The sequence below is a fragment of the Erithacus rubecula genome, assembly GCF_903797595.1.
Source record: "Erithacus rubecula genome assembly, chromosome: 15".
In the NCBI taxonomy this organism is placed as follows: domain Eukaryota; kingdom Metazoa; phylum Chordata; class Aves; order Passeriformes; family Muscicapidae; genus Erithacus; species Erithacus rubecula.
The window spans coordinates 18,002,273-18,023,757 of record NC_136667.1 but is presented as its reverse complement, the minus strand read 5'-3'; the positions used below and the strand labels follow the sequence as shown (position 1 = coordinate 18,023,757).

The window sequence follows — 21,485 nt, the reverse complement described above, 5'->3', positions numbered from 1 at the left end:
AAAAGCAGGTGGAAAACTCTGTGCTTGTGCTGCTCCAAGGAGTGATTGATATGATGCTCCCAATTAGTCTTAATTGTGGTTATCCTATTAATAACAGCCTCATTCTGTGGCACACACCTGCCTCTCCACGGGAAACACTGTTAACATAAATTAAAACACCAATTACACGTGATGGAAAAGCAGCAATTAAATCCACCAAGCCTTGTCCAAATAATTATTTCATTTCACTGGAATATTTTTAACGTTATAAAAACCAATTTCTTCAAAGCCATTCTTTTATTTGTGTGATTTCCTATTTATCCACGTGGGAACAGGGATGGAGAGCAGAGCTAGGTTTGCAGGGATTTGATGGCCTGCATTATCATTTTTTAGTGTTCAAAAAAAGTGTGGATGTGGCACTTGGGACATGGAAGTGCTGGGGGAATGGTCTGAGAGGAGTTTTCCAGTCTCGGTGATTCCACGGTTCTGGATTTGGTTTCTCCAGGTGTTTCTGGTTTCATGGTCAGACCGAACCAGCTGAGTTTGGCCAGGTGGGTTCGTGTAAATCTCCTCTGTGTAAATCTCCTGTAAAAGAAGGGGCTTCTCTTCCTTCTGGAGGTGGGAACGAGAAATGAAAAGTTTGTGACAGCAACTCCATTGGGGAATCAGAGATAAAACCGAGGTAAATTTAATTCCCGGCAGCGATGAAGAGCCGCTGTGGGTGTTCCGGGCGAGGTGTCTGTTGCTGTAGAGGGATTTTGGGGATGCTCCGGCAGCTTTGGGGGGACAGAGCCCGGAGCGCTCAGGGCGCGTGGGAAGGGCCCGCGCTTCCTCCGATTGTTCTTGCGGCCGGAGCGGGGCGGGGACACGGCGGGGACACATCGGACACAGCGGGGACACGGCGAGGACACGGGGCAGCGACCCCCGAGTGATCCGTGAGGGGATCGCCCTCAGCCCGAGCGGCGCGGCCGGGGCGGGGCTGGGCCCGCGGGCGGGCCTCGCTCATCCCGCAGCGATCCATCCCGCAGCGATCCATCCCGCAGCGATCCATCCCGCACCGTCCCGTCCCGCAGCGTGCCCGGCTCGCAGCGCTCGGCCCCGCCGGCACGGGGCTGCGGGGGATGCCCGCAGCAGCGCGGCCCTCGCCGGGCCCCCGCGGCCGCCCCCCGAGCCCCGCGGGCCGCGGGCGGGCGGCGGGCACGGGCCGGGCCCGGCTCGGGGGGGGCCGCGCCGCCGCCCCCTGAGGCTCCGCCGGCCCTGCCGGGGCTCCCGGGCCGGGGCCGGCGGGGAGAGCGAGCCCGGGGCAGCCGGGAGGGCGGCGGGAGCGGCAGCGCCGGCTGCTTGGGCTTTGCTGCTTTTTCACTCCCTCGCACTTTTCAAAAAAATTATTATTCTTTACGGTGGTTTTAAAACTTTTTTTTTTTTTTTTTTTTTTAGCTTTTAAGATTTTTTTTTTTATTTTATTTTTTTAACGTTTAAACATTTCAACTTTCCGACGCCAGCGCAAAGTTTTGCTCTGATCGCCGGGACCGCGTGAGCGTGCGGAGCCGAGGCCATGCGGTGAGCGAGGTAAGAGCGGGGCTGGCACCGAGACCCGCACCGGGACCCCCGGCCCATCCCGGGGCCGACACCGAGACCGGGACCCCCGACTCGGGGCTGGGACCGGCACCGGGATCCCCGACCCATCCCGGGACTGGCATCGGGACCCGCACCGGGATCCCCGACCGGGACTGGTATCGGGACCCCCGACTCACCCCGAGACTGGAGTTGCCCCCAGAGCCGCGCCTTTAATTTTTTTTTAATTGAACAAATCGTCGCATCCCTTCTCTTCGCGTTCTCACCCCGTAAACCCGTGTCACCCCCGCGCAGGTGATGTCCCCAGGATGGTCCCAAAGCCGCGAAGTTCGGATTAATTTGGCAAAACCTCCTTTTTTATATATCTAACATCACGTGGGGGTTTTTCTTTGTTGGGGTGTTGTGGCTGTGGTGGAGCTGCTGAGGAAGCAGTGGCTCGGAGCTGAGCGGGGCAGTTCCTATTCGGATCTGGGTTTATTTTCCGCCGCCTGTGCCAGAGCTGAGCGGTTTTCAGCCCGGTTTACATCCGAAGAACCGGGTCGATGCTCGCCCAGGTTGATTCAAGTGGTGTTTGAGTCCTGGGGAACTTTTCTGTGCGCTCTGGTGGGAGCTCCGTGTTTGGGAGCGTTCATTTCTTACTGGGTTTTAATGGTTTTGGGGAAGCTGATGGAGGGAAAGCCTCACTCAGGTGTTTACAGAGCGTGGCTGGTTCCCTTTCCCACCTCCGCCTTGGTGGGTTTGTTTCACACCTGAACATTTACGAGCTGAGACATTTCAAAACGCGGGGATTAATGGCTGATAGCACCTCCCTGCTCCTCCCTCGGGTTTTGTTGCAGAACAGGGCACGGCTCCTTCCCCCGAGTGGGACCAAACCCCGCGCCCAGCTCAGCCCTGACCCCCTCTGACAGGTTATTAAAGCCCGGCTCTGCTGGATCCAAACCTACTGGAACTGTTTAAATCAAGTATTTATGGAATGCAGCTCGCTCCCCGCCTCCCTCCGATTGGCTTTGGGGAAAGTAAAATGGTCAAATTTAGGTCTGGGACAGTAGGTGCTGGAGCAGGTGGATGTTACACAGAGGATTTGGGTTCCCTGTGCTGGCTCGTTCCAGTGACATTTGGTGCCTCATTGACCAGAGTGCTGAATTTCTGCTGTGCCACCTCCTTTTCCTGGAATTAATTTGATTTCTGTGCATTGCAAGGAGAGCTGGCCGGGTGGGGAGGGGACACTGTGCTGCCCCTCATCCTTGGTGTCCAGGGGGGTTGTGGACCCAGAGCCACTCCTGTGTGACACTGAGGTGGCTTTGTCCTTCAGAGGTGACAGTGACCTCGCTGCCTTGCTCTCCTCCTGCCCCAGAGCTCAGCAGCTTGTCCAGCTGGGATTCCCAGGATTTCTGAGTGATGCCATGGCTGGAAAGGGATGGTCCGAGTGAAGAAGGAGCTGGTGGGGAGGAGGAAGAGGCAGGTGCATCATCACAAGGGGAGGGAAAATGCATCCCCTCCTTGGGGGAGCTCGTGATGAATTCAGCTGGAAATGCCACAGAAAGATCTGCTTTGGAAAGATGACTCTGCAAACTGCGGTTCAACTAAAAGCCGCAGGTGCCACAAGTTGATTTCTGGTCCTTTGCTGCATTTTTGGTTCACCCCACACCTGTTTTAACTGTTATTTCTTCCCATCCTGGTTCCCAAGCAGCGGCGGTTCCTGCCCGCTGTCAGCACTCGTTAGCTGACTGCTAATTGCTCTCAGCTGCCCTGTTCAGAGGATTTTGTTTTCTCCGGCTTGCAGGCTCCCGTGAAACTTCCAGGAGAAGTTAGAGAATGGGTTTGCTCTTTGATTTACCTTACTAAGCCTCAGAAATAGTCTGGGGGACCCCAAGGATCTGGGAGCTGAAAAGCCCACAGTTAATTCATTACTACAGTGACACAGGAGCAGCTATTTCTGCCTGTATTCTGTATTTTCATCCCAAAGACTTCCCCAATTTTTGCACTGATATCGGCTGATTTAATAAAATTCCTCTGCCTCAGGATGGGTGGGAGCTGTTGTCACCCCCACCCCTCCTGGGCCAGGTTCCTGCTGTCACCAGGAGCCAGAGATGTCCCCACATGTGCTGCTCCACGCCCCCCTGCCAGCCTTGCTGCATCCCCAACTTTGATTTTTGTGGGGTGTTTTTTATGAAAAGTTTGTTGTATTTGGCTTTCTTGCACCCAGCACGCAATAGCTGTGGGAAGGAGGTTATTTCTGGCTTGGTGCTGACATTAGGACATGGTATTAATTTTCCTTTAAATGACAGATTTATTGGAGTTTTCTTTATCTGCATGGTCTGACCTGCAGAAAAAAAAAAAAAGCAAAACCTGAGTTGGAATTTGCCAGAAGGGGGCATTTTGCAAACATCGCAAAGGATTTTGGTGGCAGGGTAAGCTCAGCTGGAGAATTGGGCAGCGATGTGTGTCTGGGGTCTGTGGAGTTTTGGGGAAAATTCTTGTGCAAATAAACACTAATAAATGAATTTTGGGTCATTCAGTGCTGAGTGCAAGGAGACCAGTTCCCAGTCCCACTGCAGCCTGCTGGCTCCAAGTAGTTGTTAAAATAAGAAACTGTGGAGTAGCCTTGGATTATTATTTTTTTTTCCCCTCAAGGAAGCTCTTTGAAAATGCCTTTTCCAGTTATATCCCAGTAATTGTTTCTTGCTGTAGGTCGAGCTGTGGTGCTCTTGCATGAGGTTTCTCTGCTTTTCCTCTCTGGAAAGAGGGTATGGAGCCCCCAGCTCTGTGTCTCCTCTGTTGGAAGGTGTTGCTGAGCTGCCTGTTGCTCATCCTGACCCAGTCCTGCCCAGGTCAGCTAGTCCTTCACTGTGGCACACCAGGAGCTCTGCTGGGGCTCTGGGCTTTGGTTTTTTTTTTTGGCCTGGGGTGTGTGGTGGATTTGGGGTTCCAGGATTTCTAGCCCATCCCAAACCCAGAGCTCTCCTTAATCCTGGGATCAAGGCTTGGCTTTCTCTGCCCTCCCAACATTTACCTGCTGCAGGTGCAGAGGGGATTTAAGGTTTAGGAGGCTGCTTGGGGTCAGCCCTGCCCTGGTGCCCACAGCCTGGGTGGGTGGGAGCTGCTGTGTGCCCCTCTTCAGCCCTAGGGAGAGCAATGAGACAAATGAGGGGAGTGATGGGGGGAAAACCTTGTTTCTGTTTCCCTGGTTCCCTCCTTGATGTGCCAGTGCTGGGTTGCAGTCTGTGTGCTAAATCCAGCAGGAAGGGACTGAATTTGGCTGGTTGTGTTCATTCCAGGAGGTCTCATGGAGGTGCTGGAGCATCCCCAGTGGTTCAGGGTCACTGCTAAGCCAGGCTCAGGTGCCATCACCCATTTCCTGACCTTTTCTCCTTCTGCAGTAAATGCTGAACTCTCCGCACAGAGTGATGGGGAAGCTGTGCAGAAATAAAACCAAATCTTGAAATCACCTTTCTGCTACTCTTTCCTTCTTCCCAGGCTTGACTTCTCTCCCAGTTTTGTCCCTTTCTCCCCCTCAGGGGTGCAGGAGTGGAGAGTGGTGGCTGTGGCCAGCTCATCATACCTTGGCTCTGCCCCTCCTCCTTCTCAGGGTATTCCCTGCACTCTCCTCTCTCCAGCCTGGGATCATCCACCGTTCCTGCTTTGCTGTAGGAGCTCGTCCTTGGCTTTTCTCAGTGTCTGGGGCTGTGCTGATCCCTCATTCCAGGCAGAAGCTCCAAGCATTTTGTCTGCCTCTGCTGCCTGATGCCATCAGCAGCACTGTCCTTGCTGCACTTGTGCCATATTTCCAGGAGAGATGGAGAGGTTTCCTGCACTGCTCAGGTTCACCCCAGCCTGCTCTGTGCTGCTTTCCCAAGCACTGCAGGATATGAAACATCCGTGAGAGAAAAGCCAGGTCCAGATGTTGCTGTGAGAACGGATTATCCACAGCCATTCCCAGCCTGGATGGCTTCTGTTCCAAGCCACTGGTGTGGTTTTTTCCCTGCTCCCCAGCCTGGGCTCGCTTGTGGTGTTTCCCCGTTGCCAGAGGAGGCTGGAGGTGCTGCCCTGTTCCCGTGGCAGAGCTTTCCCAGGGTGTTTTCTCCCCGGAGCTGGCGTGCAGCACCACACAGGAAATTCTGGTTGCACCATTATTATGGAGCCTATTGTTTGGGGCAAGGGCAGGATTCGGGCTTGCTCACATCCTCCAGTGTCTCACTGTGCTGAAAGGATGTGGTGGGGTAGCCAGGGCTGCAGGAGGAGCACAGAGCTCCGAGCTGGTTTTGTGCAGAGTTCACTCTTGGCCCAGATCGCTGTTTCTGCCCAAACCCGCCCCTCTGGTTTTTCCTGGGAAACCTCGGGGTTAAGGAAAATTTGGAGTGAGGATTAATCAGGGCACAGTCCTTTGTTGCAGTTTGCATTGTTTTGCTGCTCCTGACTGTGGATGGACACCTTGTGTAGCCAGGTGGGGTGGAGCAGGCTCACCTTGATGATGTAAAATCAGGGATTTGGGGGGAAGCAGAACCCACCGAGTGCTGCCTCTGAGATTCCAGCACACACGGCCTGGATCTCAGGCTGGGTGTGTGGAGGCAGAGCACATGGCACCTCTGTTTGCACCTGGTGTGACCAAGGCTGCCTGTTCACCTGCCTGTGCCTCAGTTGATTTGGAGTGAGCAGCTCTGCCTGTGCTTGCTTTCACTTTGCCTCCCTCCCCTCGCTGCTCTTTGTGGATTTAGATGCTTGGCAGTGATAGTTGCCTTTCCCAGGCTGGGCTCTGCGGGTTGCAAAAGCTGCTCCTCACTCATCCATGTGAGCCACAGCTCCTTTTGGGAGCCTGGGATGTTCTGCCAGAAGGAGGATCTGAAAGCTTTGCTCCCAAACTTTGCTGTCCAGACTGTGTGGGGATGGCTGCTCACCCTCCTGGGGTTTTTCATTCCCTTTTGGCCACCATCCCAAAAGAGGGAAATCACCAAACCAGGGTAAGGTGTAAGAAATGAAGCTGCAGTGCCACAGGGGCAGAATTCAGCTGGGATCTTCCCAAGGCTTTTCCTGCCCCAGCAGAGCCCTGGGCAGGCTGTGCTGGGTTGTGGAGCAGCCCTGAGCTGGCATGGAAAGGGAGCCAAGTGGCCTCTGAGCCGTGCCCGTGCTGCCACGTGCCTGGCAGCAGCTGAGCTGTGCTGTGTCCCCCAGCTGAACAAGCCACACTGGCACCGGCTGGGGCTCATCTGCTGCTGCTCTCGGGCTGGCACAGGCCACCAGCTGATGCTGCCACTGGGCTGCCATTGTCTGTCCCTGCACACTCAGGGCTTGTTTGAGAGAGCCATTAATCAGTTTAAAGCTGCCCCGTGGCTGTGAGAAGTGCTATTGTGTGAGGGACCAGCAGCACCGAGGAGGGCTGTCCCCAGCACGGGACCTGTGTCACTGGAGGGGCAGGTCACACCTCCTGGTGGCCACAGAAGCCTGGGGGTTCTGAGCTTCCTGTGCTTTCTGGCACTGCCCCCCAAAAGAACACTGCTTTTGATCTGAGGCCTTGGAGAGGATTCCAAATTTGAGTGATGGACTTGGAGTCATTGGTGTGTAGTTTGTGTAGAAGTGTGTAATTTCACATGATGAAGAGTTTGGAATTTGAGGTTTTAAAATACAATAATAGGTATGGGACAAGATGGAAATTTTGGGTGATGATTTCTTCTTTCTTCTTGTTCCTTCTTTTTCATGATTTTAGGTGGTATTTTTTGGTTGGATAGAAAATCCTGCAGGTCACAGGTGTTTGGTCATTGGGTCAAAAGTATAAATAATAGAGATGTTAGCTTTTAACTCTTTGCCTTCAAAAGATCTTGTAACTAATTAGATCCACCTCCATTTTCTTGCTTTTAGCTTGTTAGTTAGAAGTGCTGTAGCACTCACTGTACTAGAGATAAGAATTCAAAAACAACTGAGTATGAACACAAAACTTCATCTCTCATGATTTCAATCCCAGCTCTGACTGAGAGCAGAGGAAAAAGAAGACAAACACTAACACAGAACCCCTGGGCTGGAGCTTTGGCTGGGAACTTGGGGCAGGGGTGGCACCAGGGTCCTGATGAGAGGAGGAGATAATTCTCCAGGTTTTTGAGCAGTGCAGGGTCTTGGGTGTGCACTGGAAGGGTGAAGCCCATCAGGCAACCCCAGGGTCTGTTCCATTTTCCCATCCCTGCTGTGCACTGTAGGGAGCTGATCAGCATTTCTGAGTGCAGGGCACATCCTGAACTGGTTTCCATCTGTGTGCTGGAGCTGGGAAAGGCTCTGGCAGCTGAGAGAGCAGGGGAGCAGCACAGCCTGTGTCCCTCTGCAGCCACACTGGCAGCATCAGCTCAGGGATAACAGGGAAAGCTGGGAGAGGCAGCAGGGCTCCAGGTGGTGTCTTGGCATTTCCACAGAGTGCTCTGTGCTGTGGGTGATGCTGCAGGGTGAGCATGGCCCCATGGTGTGGGTGATGCTGCAGGTAAGGATGGTCCCATGGTGAGGGTGATGCCACAGGCTCAGTGTGACCCCCATGGGGTGGGTGACCCCCATGGTGAGGGTGATGCCACAGGCTCAGTGTGACCCCCATGGGGTGGGTGACCCCCATGGTGAGGGTGATGCCAGCAGGCTCAGTGTGACCCCCATGGGGTGGCAATACTGAGCATGGCTGGGGTGGGTGCCTCAGAGCCCACCTGAGCCTGGGGGATGCTCTCTGCTTTCTCTTCTGTTTTCCAGGGACATTTCACACACCACTGCCTGATGAGTTTGCTTTATGTGGTGTAAGTCCTGCCAAAACAATTTCTTCCTGTTATTGCTGCTCCAGTTTTAGAGGAGTGATAAGAACCTTTAGCAGGGACCTGGTTTCTCCCAGGGGCTCTGCTGCAGCAATTCCCAGGGTGACTTTTCCTCAGTCCTTGAGTTAAATTTCAGAGTTAGATTTAGTGAAATGATTTAAGGAATGTCTCAGTATACTCTCTGTAGGGTCTTTCCACAGCCAGATGGATCTGGCTCATTTTGGGTGATATTTCCTGTTAATTATCTCTCCAGTTGCTCATGGAGGTGGTTAATGAAGGGCAAAACCTTGAAGACAAGGCTTGTGTTAAAATGAAAGTTGAGACAATGTGAGCTGTGTTTGGGTAGGACTGGAGTTGTGGGACCATCCCAGGTGCCTTCAGCTGATTCCTCTTGTCACACCATTTTATTTCCATTCTTGCAAAGGCATATTTTTAAAGCCAGACTTTAAATATTCCAATGGGCATAAGGGTAGATCTTAAACGCCTTCTGCTTGGTTTTTTATTTGTTTTGGGTGAACAAACTGAGTATAAAGCAGAGCCACTAGAAAGACAGAATCCTAGAATGGTATGGGTTGGAAGGGACCTTAAAGAACATCTTGTTCCAAGCTCTGGATGGGCAGGAACAGCTTTCTCTGAAAGGTTTATAGGGCTGTGCCAGGCAGTGCTGGATCAGCTGGGGTGAGTTACAATGGAGGAATAATTCTGAGTTTCCTGGTGGCAGAGCTGGGAGGGCTCTGTCTGCTGCTGAACAATCATTGAAAGGGCTGCACTCCTCAGAGAGGGCTGCTGGGAGGAAGGGAAAGCACAAAAAAGGGCAGTGAGTCACTGGGGTGAGGGTGGCAGGGATGTCCCAGCACCTCAGGTTTGCAGAGCAGGGCTGGGGGGTGAGAGAAATTGAAAATAAAAACCTTTGAGCCATGAGGATTCTGGAGGGAGCTGAGCTCCTCAGCTGGGCTGCCCACAGGGGTCTTTGGCCAGGTTTGATGCTGGAAATTGTGTCAATGAGTTGGTGCTTGCAAACAGGGATCCTGCAGAAGGGATCTGCTGCAGCAAGAGCCAAATGTTCACTTCTGACCCTTCAGGGGTTGCTGTTTTCTCACTCTGGGATGCAGCAGCAGTGCCTGTAATTCTCCAACGGCAGGAATTCCTCTGTGCCCTCTCTCCAGTCTATAATTGGTCCCTGTGACTTGTTACCATAATAATTAAAGCCAAGTATTTAAATAAACTTTTATAAAGATAATGAGTTGCATTAGGTAGAAATATTTGTGTAAAATGGAAGTAAATAAATGACCCAGCCCAGCCCATGTTTGACACAGCTAGAAGCAGCTTTCTCCAAGACTCAGATTATTCCATAATTGCTCCTTAATGAAGTTCTTGCCTCTTTCCTCTGGAGGGTTTGCCCTTGTCCACAGCACAGGAGGAAGCAGCAGGTTCTGGGGAAGTTTTATGATCCAGGCTGGCATGTTTGTACTCCTTAAAGCTCCTCTGTGATCAGTGGGCTTTGCAACCATAACGGATGAGGGCAATGCCACAAAAAAAAAAGCTCTGCAGGAAATACAGGGATTCTGTTCCTGTGATTCCAGGCTGGAACACCATCCATGATAATTACTCTGTAATCTTTGCAGGCACCTTGGTTTGATTCCTGGAAAACCTCACCTTTGTTTACAGCTACAGTGTAAATGTGTTAATTAAGACAGTTTGAAAAAGAAGAATTTTTTTTTTTTGGGGGAAGAGCTTTGCTGCAGGATAACTCCATGGAACATGGATTGATTGAGGCACTGCTCAGATGATCCAATTGCTTCCCTCAAACACATAAAAGGAGCTGCAGCTCTGGAAGGAATCCTGGATTTAGGTGGTGTTGGAGACCTTCCCTGGCTCTTTCCATCCCCTCTGCTGCATTGGGATAACACAGGGCAAGGATGAACACTCAGATCCCTGATTTCAGTTTGGTTTAGGCACATGTTGCACGTGTCAGTGGGAAATCTGGTGTTGGTATTAAAGGCTCAGCTTTCCCCTGGGAGGGAGCTGGGTTTGGGGTGGCTGGGAGCATTTCCAGGCTTTCTAGAGAAGGAGCAATTTGGGGCAGGATCTCCAAGCAGCCTTCAGAGCCTGCTGTTCATCTGCTCTTTTCTGGTGATAGAGGTGGGGTTCAGCCTCACATGGCTTAAATTGGGATTTCTAACTGTGGAGGTGTGGGGACACCACATTTGAAGCTGGATTAATAAGAGCTGGGTTTGATCTGGTGGCTGTGGAGCTACATTGCTGTGGAGATGGGTCAGAACTTTGTGTTCCTAAATTGAAAGAGACTCACTGGAGTCCAACTCTTGGCCCTGCACAGGACAACCCTCCTCAAAATCACCATCTAACCCAGCTCCCAGATAAGAGGCTTAATTAATTTCTCTCTTCCTTTGCACTTTTTCTGCTTGTACACCCAGGGGAGGGGCAGCTTGGGAGGGAAGCTCAGCCCAGGCTTCTGCCAGGGTGAGGAACAAATGAAACAAGGGTGATGCCTCAACAAAAATTTCAGTGGATTTCATTGGGTGCTTCATTCCTGCCTCATTTTTGCCCTCCTGGACCTGGACAGAAGGTCACTGTGTTTCTGTATCCAGGCAGGACTGAGGCAGGGATGGCTCCTTGCAGCCCTTCCCAACTGCTCTGTGTTTCAGGGAGATTATTTCTGGCATGCTCTGTCAGGTTTCTGGATTTTCTGGCTGCAGGTAGTTGTGAAACAGCAGCTGTTCTGCAAGTGCCACTGCTGGGCTGGCACTTTTTTCATTTGCCTGCTCCTGTGGGGAAGAGGGAGAGCAAATTAAGGACAGACAAGAAAAAAGGGATTAAAATCAGTGGAAGATCCCTCTGGTTCTATGGGAATTAAGCTTTGTTCACTTTTTCTGCTGGACAAGCCCATATTCTTGAATTTTTTTTTATTGTTCAAGCACGTCTGTTGTTTCCTCAGAAGGAAGAGGGGTCACTTTTTCCACAGTGCTGACGTGAGCTGTGAATCACAGTGGTTTTGGGAAGGTGCTGTCACTGGAACCAGTCACCTGTCAGAATATTTGCTGCCTTCTCCCCATGTCCTGAGGCATTTTGCAGCCCCTGTGCCAATGTTTGGGAATGAGCACAGCTCAGAATGCACTACTGCTGCTTCTGGAGGGGGTGGGCAGGAAGGATTGCCTCCTTGTCCATTGAACAATGGCACCCATAAAGAATTTAGGTTTGTGTGACACGAGCTGGCAAATCAAGATGTTTTTTTGCCTGATGGCAATGTTTGGATATCCACACTGTGCAATTTCCTGCAGAAACTGGATATTGCCTGCATGTGTTCCCAAGCTGTTTGTTTTAAAGCCTGGGTGAAGCTGCAGGTGTGCTGGGCTCATCCCTGGATCTGCACCTCACAGGGGATGGGCACTTTCAGGGTGACTGGCCCTGCCCTCCCCTGCTTGTTGCTTTTGTGTAGACCTTTGCCACACATGGCAGTAAATTTATGTGCTGTTGAAAAGGAATCATTGGATAGAATATACAGAATATAGAAATATAGAATATAGAAAAGAGTGAAACAGTAAGGTGCCTAATACTCAGAACACAATCATAGCTCCTTGTAAAAAGACTCAGGGTTTGTTCCATAAATAAGGACAAAGGGAACCTTTAGCTGCTCCTGCTCTGCTGAGTTTGGATCCCTTAAAAAAAAAGGGGTGAGCAAGGTGGGCAGGCAGAGGAGACAGGGCTGTGGCCACCTGTGCCTGCACAGCCCCATGCCTGTGGCCAGGGGCAGGAGATGAAAAGCTCATCAGCAGTGATGCTAATTGGATGCAGGGCTGGCAGGGACAGGCTCTGGAGCGTGAGCAATGGGAGCTGACAGCTCCTTTTGCAGGACAAAGCCACGCTGGGGACACCAGCCTGGGCCAGACAGGGGCTGTGCTCTGTCCCTGCACCCTGCTGGTTGGTTTAGTGTCCCTGTGGGATCATCCTGATGGGCTGGTGTTGATGGACAGCAGATTTGAAGCCTTGGGTTAGGAGGTGAGGGCCAGGCTGGGCTGCACAAATGCAGGGTAACTCAGCAACAGCAGCATTCCCACCAAATTTGGGTTCCAGGCGTCCCCCGGCCACCCCTGGTTCCTGCAGAGCATCACTCTGTGCCAGCCTGGGCTCAGCCTGGGCTGCTGGCTGGAGTGCAGGGGCTCTGGATGCACAGCAGGGTGAATTTGGGTGTTGCTGTTGAAGGGGAAAGCAGCAGAAAGGTGCCAGCCACTCTAGGAGGCACCTTGAGACTTCTGAGTGTTCTGCATCAACCTTGTGAGCGATAAGTGAGGTGCAGGCAGGTGTCAAAACACAGAAAGTTCTCTGTGTGACCCCTAAAATGCCTTTCTGGGGTGAAAAGCCCTACCCTGAGAGCATGTGGCAGTCACTGTGATTTTCTAGAAACACCACAGTAGTTTTTTCATGTGCCTAAAGGCAGTTTAATGCAAGGCCACCAGCCTTTCTGAGCTGAATATCCCAGAATGATGCCACAGACAGAGGCACAGCAGGTGTCACTGGCCTTTTGGGACATCAAACCTTCCAACAGCCAGCACCTGGGTTGGTTTTATGGAAAAAACAATAGAAAAGGCAGAAAAAATAGAAAAAAATATAAGATTCTTCAAGGAATTGTTGCTGCTGAGGGCAAAGACATAAAGTGAGACTTGTCACCAGTTTCAGAGCAGGGTAGGTTGATGCTCACTGGTGTTTAGAAGGCTGTGCTGGGTGAGTTGGGTTCTCCACAGTGAGGTGTTGGGGATTGGGATCCAGCCTGGGCTCGTGTGGATGTGTCCAGCTGCTCTCAGGAAAAGGGGAAAGAATGTTCCTGAGAGGAAGAGGCACTTGGGATGTGTTTGGAGGTAGAATTAGGGCTGGAAGTCAGACAGTGAAGTTTGGGGTAAGGTGTTCTTTGACATCATCAGGGAGTTGCTGAGTAACCTGCTGAAATAATCCTTGGAAATGTTTGAGCAGAGCGGGTTGCTGCCTGTGCTCTGAGTCTCTGCATGGGAATTTGGGGCTGTTGTTGACACCCAGCTCTTTGTTCCTAATCCTGATCTGAATGTGCTGAACCTACATCAGCACAGAATCCCTGATTGGGAGCTCTGTAACTGTGGCAGCACTCTCCAAACCTGACCCTCCTCTCCTCATCTTCTGTGGAAGGTGGCACTCCTTTTCTCCAGTAGTAATTCCATGTCAGAGAGGAAATATAAATAAACTCCCCAAACAAAAGAAGCAAGGAAAAAATAATTCTTTCAAACATTTGAGCAGGAACAATGGGGTAGGATATGCACTCTCTGGGGAGGGCTAATGGCTGAAAGCGATAGGAGCACAGTGCTGCTGTGCTCTGTACCTAGCCCAGAGCTTGGCTCAGCGAGGATTATTTATAGAAAATGTTATGGCAGAAGCATGTGTGACCTGCAGGCTCCCAGTGAGGGGAAGAGCTTTCCTGTGCTGTCTCTGGGATACAATAGACAATTATTTAGACACTGTCTTTGTCTCAAGATATAAACAATTAAACGCTGGCTACTGATTTCTGCTCTGATGTTCAGACTGTGCTTAGGGATTTGTGGAGAAGGCAAGGATTTTGAACAAATATCAAGTTCCTGAGGCATCTCTACCAAACTGGCTGATTGGGAATGCAGAGTAATGTCACAAGCAGCACGAAGTTGTTGCTTCCCAAAGGATGGCAGGCTTTGGCTCAGTGTTGTTCAGCTGGCATTAATGGGGTGTGGATGGGTGTAGACCCCTGAATCTGCCTGTTCTATTGTTTTGGCTCATCCCTGTGGTAATAAAGTACCTACAGCTGCTACTAGATAGTAATTAAATGTTCTTACATATAATTAACTACTTTCAACTGGCTGCTGAATGGCTTAAATAATCTACATGTAATGGCAGATATTTTGGTATTAGAATGGTGACAGTTGCTGCCAAAGAGCTGGAGAGGTTGTGGAAAATTGTGCATTAAAACAACCTTGTTCTGGCAGATAACTCCTTCTTCAGGCTTCCTCCTTTTCCTGGGGGTCCCTGTCCATCCTGGGTGCCAATACCAAAATGATCCTTTTGGATCTCTTCAGGACTCACCTCAGGTTTATTTTCTGTAGAGCAGAATAATTTAGAATTGCAGGAAAAGGGAGATGTGGAGGAGTGTGCAAGGGGTGATGCTGCCATGGTTCAGTGGGCAGAGGGTGAATCTGCACCTGCAGTTCCTGGGTCAGCAGTGGGAGTCTGGAGGAACATTTAGCACAGCTGCAGTGCCAGAGCTGTGTGAGGCTTGGCCTGAAATCCACCTTCAGCAAGAACTGATCTGTCACATGTGCATTGTTTCACTCCACTTGTATTCCAGGGATTTTCTGTGCTTTTATCTTGAGATTCTCCTGCTTGCTTTGCACAAGCAGCTGGCTCTCCCTTCCTGTCCTGTGTGTACAAAGCTGCTGCTGGCTTGGTGGAGGGTTTTAGTGCTCTGTGTGCTGAGCTGGTGCCCTGCAGTGCCAGCCCACCTCCAGTGTGGAGGTGTGGGGTTTGCAGTGAGCAGCACCAGCACAGCCCAGTTTTTCTGACACATGCACTGGAGCAACTGTCCTCGGGCCACAGGCAAAACGAGTCTCCTGCTCTAATTTCATTGTGTTTAGCCACTGCACAAACTTTAAAGCTCCCTGAAATGGGAAGGAAGTAATGTTTAAATTATACATGAGTGAACTGATTTACTTAGCCTGAAGTTTTGAGTTCCGTCCTTAGAAACACAGGGCTGGAGCTCTCAGTCTGTGCATCCATCCGTCTGCCTGGTGAAGATTGAATTAGCAGGAGCACAAATGCAGATCCAGGACTGTAAAAGCTTTGGCTTAAACCTGTGCAAACCATGTGGGGCAGATGCTGCTGCCACAGGGAACGTGTCTGGGTTTATCTTGTCTGCCCTCAGTCATGGAGGATTGCTGCAGGGTCCCTTCTGCCCCTGGCAAGTGGTGTAGTCACCATCCCTGGAAATAAGTGTGGGTGTGATACTTGAGGACGTGGTGCTGGGTTGATGGTTGGAATCAATCTTTGAGGTTTTAATGATTCTGCGATTCTAAAACTCAGTGTTTTGATAATGTCTGCCTGCTCCCGACTGGGAAGGGATTCAGACTGCTCCCCTGTCTGCCTCCTGCTCCTAATGAAGGGCTTTAGCTTCCTGTGGAAGGGATTTTGCAGAGCATGTGAAATGCTGTTTCAGTTCTGGTCGCTTCCTATGGGCACTGGCCCCACTCTCCTTGGGGAGCCCAGCGCCGGAAAGTCGTAACCGCGCTTGCTGATGGCCTCAGATCCCTTTTGCAGATGTTTCACCCAGGGCTCTCCTTCCACCTCTATTGAAATAAATGAACAATCAAGCTGCTGTGCTGCCATACCTGGCCGGGACCCAGCAGCAATCCGTCCTCCTTGACCCACAAACAGATGCTGTGTTTTTGTAGGGGCTGCAGTGGTTTATGGGGTGGGGATCTGACTGGATCCATCCCTGCATCCTCAGGGTGTGTTCTGTGAGCAAACACAGCTCTGCCCTCCGTCCTTGGATACAGCACCCAGTGAGTCTGAAATGTCTGCAGAGACATAAACAGAAAGGGGGAGAAGTCACGATTCTCTCCCTATTTGTTTGACCTAAATACACTGAAGTAACTGTACCCCCATGAAAGAGATAATTTCCTGACGCTGGAGAGCTCAACATCTGTTTCCTCCCATTTTTTTGCAGTGGTAGAACATGGTAACGGAAGAACTGGTGGGGTTTTCTTTCCTCTTTTTCTTTTGTATAGCGAGAGGCGCTGCATGCTTGGGCTAAATACGCTCTCCTAGAGCAGACAGGTTTCTCTCAAGGGTTAGAGGATCATTTGTTCTCTATTTTCTCTCCTTCCTGCCTCCCCCCGCCCCTCCTGGAGAGGAGCGGATACAGCGAAGCCCGGGCAGGACTTCCTTAGCCGGGCCATGCCTTCTGGCAGGCTGTGCCGCGTGCCCTCGCCCCGTCACCCCCCTTCCCCGAAAAACAATGGCCAAAGGCTCCTTCTTGTTTGTTATTTTGGATCCTGCAGAGGAAGAGCCCGGTGGAAGATCGTGTCCCTGGGGGCCCTCGGTGCATTCCAGCTCCGGCGGCGCCTGGGCTGCACCGGCCGCGGGCTTTTTGCCCCAGCCGGGTGCTGCTGGGGGGACGCTGGGCTTGGGAGCAGATTTGGCATTGCTGAGGGGTGAGGAGGGGGATGGAGAGCCCTGGAGGGGGGTTCTGGAGTGGCTGCTCCACAGTCAGTGCAAATCCTGCCCTTGGAGCGTCCAGCACGGCGCAGGTGTCGCGATGCTTTTGTTCCAGCTATTCCGACATCGTTTAGACCCCCCCAGTTTCTCCTTTGCAGTGACCCTCAACCCTCTCTCCCCTGGGTCCAAAACCCTCCAGGACAACCTTGGATCTCTGCAGGCTCTGTGGTGCAGAGCACGTTTCTGGCACGTGATGCTGCCTAGGCTGCCCCAAGGGCAACCCCACCGCCAATTTCCTCTTTGTTCCCTTCAAAGGTTTGTTGTTTCTCAGGGCCCCAGTCAAAATAGTTCTTTTGTGTCATTTGGTGGCAGGGCTTCAGCGTTTGCCTGGAACCTGGAATATGTGTGCTCCAGAATCCCACAACACCAAGGGATCCTGGAATCACAGAATGGTTTGGGTTGGAAGGAACCTTTGAAATCATCTTTTTCCACCTTCTGCCATGGTCAGGGACACCTTCTACTATCCCAAGGTGCTCCAAGCCATGTCCATCCTGGCCTTGGACACTTCCAGGGATCCAGGAGTGGCCACAGCTTCTCTGGGCAACCTCTACCCTCTTAGTGCTTCAGAGCACTAAATATATTTAAAAAGAAGTTACTTCTGCTTGTTGCCCAAAACCTGCAGTGATCTGAGGAAGATTTCAGGGATTGTGATGTGCCTGCCTGGCAATCAGCCTGAACTGTGTGCTGTGGAATGAGCAGTTTCTTTCCATCATTGGGGGTCTCTTGAGAAAACTCAGCTGGATCAGACTTTTCCTAGTCCCTGCTTCCTTTGTAGCAAATCTTGCTGCCTTTGGTGTGATGGTTGAACCTGGTTTAACAGCCTGGTTTTGGTCTGCTTGTGGATAACCTGTAGGGCAGCAGGAGGAGATTACCCAGGAGCGTGTCACTCCTTGAGGGGTGCCTTGGGACAGCCCTGATTGCTTGGGCCTGATTCAGTGTCTTTTAGGTATATGAGAATTGTCAACTTCAGTGGGTGTTCCCTGTTGTTATTTCTGCTGGCTGGCTGCTAAATCACTGAAAAGGAGCAGAATTGCTCTCACTCCCACCTGTATCATGCAGGAAGAGCCTGTTGCCAAGGGAATGTTGTGCAATAATGAGTGAGATATAGAGCACCTATTTCTCTCTTAGAGATTGGGATAGCACAAAAAATATGGAAAGAATTTGGAGGGGGAATCATGGCTGTAGATACAGATGTTTGTGTAACACATCTGGTGCCCTTGGCTGGGGATTTTATTAAACTCAATTTATTCATCCCCCTCAGTGACCTGGAAAAGGAAAGTGAATTTTCACAATGAGAGGCTCCTGCTTTTTTCAGAAGAGCAGGGCAAGGCAGGGAGCCACACAGCCCCTGTACACTGGAGCTGCTGGCAGTGTTTGCTTGACACCTGGAGTTTCATAAAACCATCTTCCCCTGCAGGTGAAGTTCTGTGTGTTTTGGAGAGCAAACACACAAGGCTTTGGTCTGCAAACCTGACTGAGCCACCCTCCTTGGGCTCAGGTGATCTGAGGTCAGGGAAGAGGCAGAAGGGAATTGTGATTTCTGTGGTTAAAGCCCTGCTCTAAGTGATGGTAGTCCCAGCTCAGCTGCTGGGTGGTAACTTGCTATGACTTGACAACGGCAGCTCAAGGAGGGGGAAAAATAAACATGTGGTTGACAAGTGGTGTAGTTTTCTGACTAATAGCTGTTCCCAAAGCATTTCTTCAAAACCTCTTTACCCTGCACCCCAGAGAGGTGAGCAGTGGTTCATCAGACACTCTCAGGGCTGCTCTCCTCTGTACTCATATTTAATTTTGTCGTGATGTGCCTAAATGCCCCCAAACCAGCCATAAAGCCACCGTTGCCCTGCTTGGCTGATGGGAAGCACAGGTTTCCCCCAGGCAGCTGCTGCAGGTGTTGGCACAGGGCTCCAGCAGGCAGTGGAGCACAGCAGATTTTGGCTCCTGCTCAGGGAGGGCTGAGGGAAGCTGGAATTTGCCTTGGTGGTGGGAGGCTTTGCTCTCGGTGAGGCTGTGCTGGGGCTGGCTCAGGGGCAGTGCTGGGGCTCTGGGCACTGAGGAAGCTGTGCCAAGGTCAGCCTTGGTTTTGATGCCTTAAGTTTCAGCTTTTGTATTTTCCAGATTCTGCAGTGCATTAGTTTATAACTCTGAATTTCATATAAAGTGTTAGAAAGTTCTCCTCACAGTTCAGTTAGACAAAACAATCCTTTTCCAGCCCCAGAACCAAGGACACCACTGCAGCTCCAGCCCCAAAAAGTGCAAACAGCAGCAAATTGAGGAAAGAATCTGGGGGGATGGGACTGCAGAACCTGGAGCTGGAATTGGACAATGAACCCCAATGTGGAAATGGACCAAAACTTATAAAAGTGTGAAAATTCGTGACTGGGATCCATCTTGGGCTCCTGTACTGCCCAAAGTGAATCATTTGAAAGCCTTTTAATAAATCCCTGCTTTATTCCTTTAACCCTGTCCAGCCTCTGTATCCTCTCAAGGCATCAGTTTCAGTGTGTGCACTCCTGCAGGTGTCACTGGGGGAATTCAAACACCAACAAGGTGGTTTTGAAGATGAGGAGAGGCTCAGGTGAGGCTGTGGTGGGAAATGGAGACAAAACCAAACACTGGTCACAGAATGGATAATTTCAATTCCAGGAAATCTTCACAAACCACCATATTCTCCTCTTTGCTTTCAGTGCTTGGGTCTGGCTTCATGGTGGCAGCTGTAATTTACATCTGCTTTAAAGCTGCTTAAAAAAAATAATATAACCCCCCCTATTTAATTTTAAAGCCACCCATGTGCCCTGTGATTCTGGATTTTGTAGCTTCTCTGGGGAGGGCTGTGCAGGATCTGTCCCTTGTTAGGGGCTCTCTTTTTGCTGCCACATGAGGAACAGCCTGTTTTCTCTGTACTAGCATCCCTCCAGACTTCACAGGCAAGCCTCTTCTCTTTGAATCTTCTTTCCTCATGCAGGATCCACCCAGCCAAAAACAATAAAGCATAAAACTGGAAAGAGAAAACAAACAACAAAAAAAGAGAGGATTGTGATTTCTGTCTTTTGCTGCCAGTTGGCTGCACAACTTGAAACAACTGAAGTGCTTTTCCCCCTCCCAGCTCCTTCCAACCCATTCCAATGTGTTAGTCCTTAAGTTGCGGCAGGAATGTCTGGGAATAACTCACATCCCAAAGTGACAGCCTGAGAAATGAGGAGCTGGTCCCCTCCTCAAGCACCAGATGGAGAAACTGTCCTGCTCATCCTGTGGTTTTTTTGGGAACAAAAGTTTCTTGCTCTCTGCAGGGACCCACAGCAACACAGTTCCTGCATGAATTTCTGCTGTGGGGTTTAAGTGGAGGCAGGTGGTGCTGAGGCCCCAAAAGTGCCTGGGGAAGGAAGGAAGGAAGGAGATTCTTTAAACCTCCATGGTGGTGGGACAAGAGTGAGTGAGGAGAGGGCTAAAGCAGAGCAGGGCAGTGTGTGGAGCATCATCTCAGTGCTTGGGTGTCAAAGGTCTTTCTGAATTCTTCAGAGAGAAATCAGAGTGCAAAAATTGAATTAAGGCCTTTAAGTAAATTAAAATATATTAAGCCATTTGCATATAAAATAAACATTTAAGTAAAAGTAAGTTAGTAAGTTTTAAAGTGAGCTCTAATGTTTTTAGTAAATAAAAAGTTTCAAATGCCACAGTAGCAGTAAAAGTTCTAGTAAAAGTTAAAACATACTAATATCTTCAACAAAAAGCTCCAAGCCCACAATTGTAAACAAAACTTAAACATTATAAAGCTATAGTAAAAATACTGCCTACATTTTTCACATAAACCAAAAGAAGTTGCATAAGTAATTGTATACATAACCTAGCGTGCTAAAAAACTAAAATTCTAATAAGTTAAAGAATAGTAGTTCAAGTTTACATCTTGACTTATTAAAAAAATCCTATATAAAAGTTTGTATTAAAGAAAGTTAGTGCCTTTTAGCCATTTGCTTATTGCCACTGCATTTCCCATTACTTTGCCACTGCTTTGCTATTGCTTTTCTGTGTGTTTCTGAAACTAATGTGCTTTTTAATAAAATGTACTTTGTTATAAATAACCTTTTTAAATTATTAGCTACTTTACTTATTTAAAATAACCCAACAAAGTAAAAGCCAAGAGCTCAAACTTAAAACCTAAAAGCTCCAGAGCAAATATGGATATGTCACTGTGGGGTGTATTTGGCAGGGCACGTTTGGGCTGTGTGAATTTGGGGTGTATTTGACAGGGCACATTTAGTCTGTGGGAATTTGGGGTGTATTTGACAGTGCACATTTAGGCTGTGTTACCTTTAGGCTGTATGATTTTGGGGTGTATTTGGCAGTGCACATTTAGCCTGTGTCACATTTAGTCTGTGTGAATTTGGGGTGTATTAGGCAGGGCACATTTGGGCTGTATGAATTTGGGATGTATCTGGCAATGCACATTTAGGCTGTGTGAATTAGGGGTGTATTTTTGGCTGTATCCAGTTATGCTGTGTATCCATGGGGTGTATTTGGCAGGCCACTTTTAGCCTGTGTCACATTTAGTCTGTGTGAATTTAGGGTGTATTTGGCAGTGCACATTTAGTCTGTGTGAATTTGGGGTGTATTTGACAGGGCACATTTAGGCTGTGTGAATTTGGGGTGTATTTGGCAGGGCACATTTAGGCTGTGTGATTTTGGGGCACATTTAGGCTGTGTCACATTTGTGCAGTGTGATTTTGGGGCACATTTAGGCTGTGTCACATTTAGTCTGTGTGAATTTGGGGTGTATTTGACAGGGCACATTTAGTCTGTGTGAATTTGGGGTGTATTTGACAGGGCACATTTAGGCTGTGTGAATTTGGGGTGTATTTGACAGGGCACATTTAGGCT

The 21,485-nt window shown here is 50.0% G+C and overlaps 1 protein-coding gene across 3 annotated transcripts in view; it reads left to right on the top strand.

Annotated features, from left to right (window-relative positions):
- Positions 1–1,412: 1,412 nt before the first annotated feature.
- Positions 1,413–21,485, top strand: part of ARHGEF9 (Cdc42 guanine nucleotide exchange factor 9) — a 194,598-nt gene continuing 174,525 nt past the window's right edge. For all 3 annotated transcript variants that reach the window (XM_079318953.1, XM_079318947.1, XM_079318954.1), the window contains exon 1: positions 1,413–1,548. The gene's annotated coding sequence lies outside the window, so the exon portion shown is untranslated. The remainder of the gene's footprint in view (positions 1,549–21,485) is intronic.